Source organism: Nicotiana sylvestris, chromosome 6, assembly GCF_000393655.2.
Source record: "Nicotiana sylvestris chromosome 6, ASM39365v2, whole genome shotgun sequence".
NCBI classification, from domain to species: Eukaryota; Viridiplantae; Streptophyta; class Magnoliopsida; order Solanales; family Solanaceae; genus Nicotiana; species Nicotiana sylvestris.
Window position 1 is genome coordinate 189,138,604 of NC_091062.1, and position 8,607 is coordinate 189,147,210.

Consider the following 8,607-nt stretch of genomic DNA (forward strand, 5'->3'; position numbering starts at 1 on the left):
GCACTTCCAAGGACCACCACACCCTCCAATGCACCAAAATCTAGATCAAATGGAACACGTAATGAAGGAATAGATGGATCCTGCCAACTTAATACCACAAAACCTAGTCGACGATTCAAACCTCGACGAAGTAAAATTTTTTCTATTCACGTAGATGCAAGAGCAGAGGCAGATTGTCTTATGTCCAATGGCACTTTACAACTTCATAATGGACATAACCTGACATGCACCCCAAAAATATTGGTACAAACTTAATACGGACGGAGCATACAAAAATAGTGGAAAAAATTCAGGTGTAGGAGGAGTCTTCAGGGATCACTTGGGCGTTTAGGTCATGGGATTCCAAAAACTGGATACTGCTATTTCTCTGTTACAAGTTGAATTGCAGGCAATATACAAAGGCCTCAAAATTGCCACAAAATTTAAATTGTTTCCCCTTGAAGTGGAAACAGACTCAACAGAGGCCATCAATGCAATACATCATGATCATAAGGTTTTATCTAACAATGTTCATGCATGCAAATTATTGATGCTCCAGCAGAAGGACCTACTACTTCGACATAACTTTCGTGAAGGCAACTATGTGACGCATCTACTAGCTAAAGACGCCACCAAGAAGTAATATAAGCAGTTTACTTCAGAAAATGCTAAGCTCCATGCAAGTCCACCTCTTTTTGTGATGCAAGAATTGTCTATGGATTAAAATGGAGTGTGTCGTTTTAAAAAAAACATTAGCAACTACGGCTTGTAATATGCTTAGATCTTTAGGGAACCAAAATATCGCTTGTGATATTCCACCAATGCGTGGTAAATTAACAATTACTTGTAGCAAGCAGAACTACTTCTACTTATTATATATATAATTGTAAACAATAAATTGCGTCGAGAAAATAAAATCAAGACCGAAAATATCGCAACAATCGTAGTATTTTATTTTGAATATTTGAGTGTTACAATCTCTATAAATCTTTTGATTCTACTTTTCGATAGTAAATAAATTCAAGGGCCTTTGAGCTTGATCTTGAATATGTAGTTGTTGCCACGAACGATGTTCTTGAGCTTGAGCTTGATTGCTTGGGACTTGAACTTGATTTGGTCTTCGTTTTTGAGCTTGAATTTGATTTCTTGAACTTGAACTTGATTGCTTGAAGCTTGAAACTTGTAGAGAAATTTGTGGCGTTTGATCCACGAGCTCTTTCCTGCTTCTTGTTATAACTTATGGTATTTTTTCTGAGTTATGAAGACCCATATTTATAGCTGTTGAATGGAAGAGTTATGATAAGAAGAAACTTTTCCGACCAATCAAATTGAAGTCTGACATGGTCGCATTTGATTGGCCAGAACATGTCACTTGTACATGTGACGTAATTTCATTGGCCTTTTAGCGTGACTTGGCATGCCTTGTCATTTTGACATGTGGCATGATCCTATTGGCTCTTCCGTTTGACTTAATCTGCCACGTCACTTGACACGTGGCACCAAACTGGGCCTCTAGGAAGATGACATATTGGGCCTAATGAAATGGGCTCATCACTTTAGCCCAATTAAATGGCTAGCTCAATGGATTAAGACTTATTTATTTAATCAATCTATATTGGATTTATATAATTAATCCAATTATATTAGCCCGTAATACTTATTTGAACTAATGTCTTTAACATATAGTACAAATTATTTTATTGGATTTAAGTCCAATAAAATTTAAATGCTTACAAATGCCCCTACTTCAAGACTTGTTAATCCTAAAACTAGGCTTGAAGTATAATTTCTCCTCCTTTTTCTTTGACGCATGTGCCCGAAATTTTACCAAGCCATTTTGTATGCACATGTAACAGTCTTCTTTGGCCAACTTTGATCATTAATTGATAGCAACTTTCTTCAATGTTACCATTTCTACTTGTGCGGTATTCCTAATTTCCATTTGAGGAATCATAACTATAGTCGCAAAAATAGACAAAAGATACTAGGGCTGTGCATGGATCGGATCGGATCGGATTTAGCATATTTCGGATTGAAATTTAGGATTTCAGATTCCAAAAATTGCAATCCGAATCCGATCCGAATTATATCGGATTGGATCGGATTTTTAAATTTCGGATCGGTTTGGTGATCGGATTTTCGGATCGGATTGTACGTATTATTAAGGAGTGTATATAACTGTATATGGATAATGGATGTTACATAATACAATAGCATTTAAAAGACCAAAAATAGCAAACAAATGACTATAAATTACAACACCTCAAGATTTTACTTTTGGCTTCATTCCAATTAATAAATGTTACTAATGTCTAATAGTATAGACTTATAGTATTGTAACTGTATAGTATTGTAAGTTTGTAACTGGTTAAAACTGACAGTCTTTAAAAATATTCAAAGCTATGCAGTTGAAGCATAGATAACTATAACTGTAAGATAACTGTAACAAATAACAGTTACAACTTACAAGACCAGAAGCATAGCAGAAGAGCACAAACACAAAATGGAACCAAGTTCTACTGATCATTCTAACAGTTACATAACTGTAACATAGAACCAAAACATAACTGTAAGATAGCTAACAGTTACAAGTTCTACTGATCATTCTCATTCAATCCAGACCTATAGATAACTATAATCTATAACTGTTACAAGTTCTTATAGATAACTATAACTGTAAGATAACTAATAGTCCAGTTCTACAAAATTAACTAAAATCCCAAATAGCTGTGTTTAATCACTAATGAACTGAAATCTTCAATCAATGAATAGACTTATAGTATTGTAACTGTCACACCTCCTTTTTGCGCGCCCGGCCCCGAAGGGTTAAATGCGCGGGTGGAGTTTTTCCAATTTAAGTGACAATATTCGAAATGAGATTATTTATTTAATTTAGAGTCGCCACTTGGGAAAGGTTTGGCTTTTGGTGTCCCAAGTCACCGGTTTATCTTGAATCCCAAATCGAGGAGATTTTCGACTTTTCCAAATGAAGTCTGCGAACCAGAAATTCTAAGTAAGGAATTCTGTTGACCCGAGGGAAGGTGTTAGGCACCCTCGAATCCCGTGGTTCTAGCACGGTCGCTTAAATTGTTATAATGGCTAAATATCTGATTTAAATACATGTTGTGACTTATGTGCTTTTATTAAGTTTTAACCGCTTTTATTATTATCATTTATTTTACAGAATTGCAACGTCGTGAAAATGCATATCGAACCACGTCACAATCAATGCACCCGTAGTTGTTAACACATTTTTGACTCCTGTTGAGACTTGAATTTGGGTCACATCAATGTGCCCCCGATTTTAAGAATATAATTTACTTAAACCGTGCCTAAAGAGTCTAACGCATTATTATTTTGTAGAAAAGCCATGAAATTTATTAAATGGCCTATCTTGAGTTCTAGATAATTATCATGGTTATTTATGGAGGGCCCCACAATTGTTGCACTTTTATTTGGCTAGGCTCATCTCTATTTTTAGAAAAGATATCCTAAAGTGGCTACATTTCTAATGCGTTTGTCTCTAAAACTAGAAGAAAAGGTACGTGCTAATTCAACTATAGGCTTTTGCCTAATTCGGATTCTTATCAATTTCTGATCGATTATTTACAAAGTGGAGGGATGTCATAACTCATGAAACATACTTTAATTGGGCAAAGAAATTACACTCGAGATTGACCCAACATTATACTTGTGTCCAAACATTTCTTGAATTTGAAATTTACTAGACTGATTGGGGCCGAATTAAAGGAATTAACTACTAGGCATTGTCACTAACGGGATTTGAACATAATATTATGTACTGCCTAACGAGTTATGATAAAAGAAAAACTAAAATGAACAAAGAAACATTTGTGTAAGGTGGAAATATTCTATTCTATGCATGTCGCTCAGTTGAACGGGAATCCTAGTCAAAATCTATACTAATTCTCCATGCCCTCTCTGTATTGTGTCATTACATTTTTGTACCAGCAAACAACTACAAACTAAGAAGCTAGAGGCTAAACTTGATGGAGTATTATCTAACTAATCTTTCATTACTGAATCACACTAATCAATTTATACAATCTGAAGTCAGTATATCACAAACATTTACAAACAGATATCTAAATCTTCTTCAGGAAACTCCTTTCATTTCATGCTTTTGAATTGTTACAGTTAACACCAAAGTTGGGTTTGAAATGTGTACCTGGAAACACTGAAAATGCAAAGGAGAAGAAGAAAAAGATGGGGAAATCAGCAGCAGCAAGAAACAAAATAGCAGCAGCAGCAGGGCAAGATAGCAGCAGGCAAAGCAATATAGCAAGAAGCAGGCTCAAGTGCAGAAATGCAACTATGGCCAACAGAAAGCAATAGCCAAATAACAGCAAAACCCAGTGGAGTAGAATCAGAACTCCAGACAGACCAAGCCAGTGGTAAACCAATGAAAACACTCGACTAATAGACACAACTGGAATTTCAAAGAATCAGAATTGATTTGAACAAGTTGAACAATTGAAACCCAATAATAATAGGAGGAAAAAAGTTTCTGATTGTTGGTTGTATCCTTTCTATCCCTTAATCTCTCTCTATCTATGTGTATCTGTTTTGTATGTATTTCAGCTCTCCTTTCCAAACTCCTCACAGTGTGTGTATTTTTCTTTTTCAGTTCTGATTCTCTCTCCGTATCTATCTCCTCTATTCTGTCCCAGGTCTCCCTGCTTTTATAAGCCTCAAAACTATCCCTTTTAACAGCCTGTTTTCAGAATCCCCCAGTACCCCTCCCATGTGCCTTTCATTTTCAATTCCAACTTTAGCTAATTAAGTATTAAACCCCATCAACATTCCCTGGCAGACTTACTTTTTAAAAGGTTTAACATTTTTTAAACTTAAAGCAAGGTATGGGCAGTAGGATATGTTGACAACATATGCTGTCAAACCATTTTAAAATTAAACAAAAACCTTTATGCAGGCCACAGGTTGTGCACCGATGCACATGAGGTGCACCAATGCACATGCTGTGCAAGAGTGCACATGCCCTCCAATTCAGCATTTAAACCAAACATCCCTTTTACATTACTGATCCAAATCAACAGCTATAAGTAAACAAATTTGGTTTTTAATTGGTTCAACAAATGTTCAGCATAAGCAAGTTGATTTACTATGCTCAGACAGTTGAAACTAATTGACGACACATGTCGACTCGACTATATTAGCATTGACATACACAATCGTAACCAAAAATCCGACATTTAACAAGTATCGATACATGGTTTGAATTATACTGACTAAGCAGAGATGCACTTGAGGAGTTAGCTAGTCAGTACAAACTCGAAACACAACCAATACACATGCCTTATCAGAATAAGAGGGGGGGATTTAGACAAACACAGAGGTTTAAGAAAAGTGGACAAACAAAAATCAAAACAAATATGAACAGAACCCTTTTTTTAAAAACAAATCACACGAAATAAAACAAAAATAAAGAAAAGAAAACAAGACTCACCTCAAATCTTTTTAAGGAACAAATCAGAAAAATCCACTGGTGTTTGAACAGACCTTCTTTAAGGTTGAATGGACTTTTAAACGAAGTGTTTCTCGGATGAGAAACACCTCGATTAAGGTCCATTAGACCTTAATCTCTTCGTTTTGAACAAAACACGGAACATGCACAAGGAAAACTAGAGTTCAAAAACTTAGATCTGGGATTCGTGTTTCCCTGGTTAGATTCAGACCAAACCAAGTATGGTTTGGTCACGAGGAGGGTCCGGGGAGTGTCTGGTATGAAACTGGGGTTGGTTGGGTTAGATGAGTTTTGACTCGAATCTTCAAATGAAGATTCGAGGACCTGGGGGTGATTCGAACCAAACGGTTAACAGGTCTATGTTCAGGGTGGTGAGGGGGTTCTATGGTGTTCAAGTGGAGGTCACCGGCGTTCAGGCCGCCGGGTTTCTGGTGAAGGTGTGCAGGGGCGGCTAGGGTTTGAAGGGGATGGGTTCGGTGAAGACGAAGGCAGGGGTGTTAGCTAGGGGGGGCAGGGTATGGTGAAGGGCTTATATAGTTAGTGGGTGGGTGAACCTCGACCGTTAGATCAATCTAGATCTACGGTCTGGATCTGAAGGCTTAAATGGAACGGTGTCGTTTTGAGGGTTTGGGTTCGGTCCGGGTGAGACGGGTCGGGTTTGTTAGTGGGTACGGGGTGTGAGATCTTGGCCGTTGGATCAGTTTGGTTTGAATGGTTGAGATGGATCGGCCTTGAAACGACGTAGTTTTGGTGTTAAACTACGTCGTTTTGTGTCCTGGGGGTGGGCTGTTCGGACTGGGGGTTTGGGCTGTTCAATTGGGCTCCAGATTTTGAAATGGGCACGGCCCAAATTCATTTTACAACAAATTTTGTTTTCTTTTTCTTTATTTCTAATTTCCTAAATACACAAACTAATTAAATAAAACCAAGCACCACTAATTAACACTTAACATATTTATTTCACGCGGATAAAATGTTAAAAGTAGGCAAAATTAAACACGGCAACAAATCAGGACAAAAGAAAAAATGCGTATTTTTGTAATTTTCCATCTAACAAACGGGTCATGGTTTAAATTACGCATGACACATACATTTTTAATTCTTTTGGAGCGATTGTCGCGTAAAACAAAAATCACGTGCTCACAGCTGCCCCTCTTTGTTCGGAAACACGAAGAGTTTTCGTGCAAAGATAAAGTGAGCGTGTATGAGCGATTTTTGCCTATGGACTACTCCGTATGAAGCATGTTTTTTGAAAGATCTGACCGAATCTTGCTTCAAAGATTTCCTACATATCCTGGGCTAAACAGGAATCAGGTCAATGTAGTTCGGGAAGTTTTGGTAGCTGGGACTACCATGGGATTGCAATGCTTGCTGCTACTGCTGCTGCTGTTGTCACTGCTACGTCACTGACCGCCTTATTACAACCAAACGAAAATTGGAAACTGAACTAACTACTTATATGCATGTCAACTGCTAGTTACAAGATTCCTATCTATGATTCTTTTACGACTTGATCTTGGGTCTTAGCTGATCCTGCTTGTAGACTCCGATCTGAATCTTGATGCTTGCGAGTTGCGGCGACTTGTTCAACCTCTGGGATACTGAGTGAGACGCGATTGGCAGGGTTTAGGACCTTAGTCAAACGTTGGAGTCGATCTGCTCTCCATTCACTCTGATATCTCGGGATGTCTTCTTTTTTTTTTTTTTTGATTCCGAACTGGGATTCATCTCGTGGGTCATTTCGATCCATGTGGCTCGAGGTCAGACCTGCGGGAAAAAAAACAAACGAACGAAATTTTCTGCCCCAGTTTCACTAGGAAAATTTCGTTAATTATTCACCATGAAGTTCATAAAATTGATGAAAGAGAATATGCATGCTCAGTTCAGGGTTGGAGCCCTAATACCGACTAGCTGGGGAAAGGTTCAGTTCAGGGTTTAAAACCCTAACGCCGAACGAAGGAAAAAATTCAGTCTAGGGTTTAAAACCCTAATGCTGACTAAAGGAAAAATTCAGTTTAGGGTTTAAAACCCTAATGCTGATTAAAAGGAAAATTCAGTTTAGGGTTTAAAACCCTAATGCTGATTAAAGGGAAAATTCAGTTTAGGGTTTAAAACCCTAATGCTGATTAAAGGGAAAATTCAGTTTAGGGTTTAAAACCCTAATGCTGATTAAAGGGAAAATTCAGTTTAGGGTTTAAAACCCTAATGCTGATTGCATGAAAAAGCTCAGTTTAGGGTTTAAAACCCTAATGCTGGCTGAAAGGAAAATTCAGTTTAGGGTTTAAAACCCTAATGCTGATTGCATGGAAAAGCTCAGTTTAGAGTTTAAAACTCTAATGCTGGCTGAAAGGAAAATTCAGTTTAGGGTTTAAAACCCTAATGCTGATTGCATGGAAAAGCTCAGTTTAGAGTTTAAAACTCTAATGCTGGCTGAAAGGAAAATTCAGTTTAGGGTTTAAAACCCTAATGCTGATTGCATGGAAAAGCTCAGTTTAGAGTTTAAAACTCTAATGCTGGCTGAAAGGAAAATTCAGTTTAGGGTTTAAAACCCTAATGCTGATTGCATGGAAAAGCTCAGTTTAGAGTTTAAAACTCTAATGCTGGCTGAAAGGAAAATTCAGTTTAGGGTTTAAAACCCTAATGCTGATTGCATGGAAAAGCTCAGTTTAGAGTTTAAAACTCTAATGCTGGCTGAAAGGAAAATTCAGTTTAGGGTTTAAAACCCTAATGCTGATTGCATGGAAAAGCTCAGTTTAGAGTTTAAAACTCTAATGCTGGCTGAAAGGAAAATTCAGTTTAGGGTTTAAAACCCTAATGCTGACTGCATGGAAAAGCTCAGTTTAGAGTTTAAAACTCTAATGCTGGCTGAAAGGAAAATTCAGTTTAGGGTTTAAAACCCTAATGCTGATTGCATGGAAAAGCTCAGTTTAGAGTTTAAAACTCTAATGCTGACTAAAAGGAAAATTCAGTTTAGGGTTTAAAACCCTAATGCTGACTGCATGGAAAAGCTCAGTTTAGAGTTTAAAACTCTAATGCTGGCTGAAAGGAAAATTCAGTTTAGGGTTTAAAACCCTAATGCTGATTGCATGGAAAAGCTCAGTTTAGAGTTTAAAACTCTAATGCTG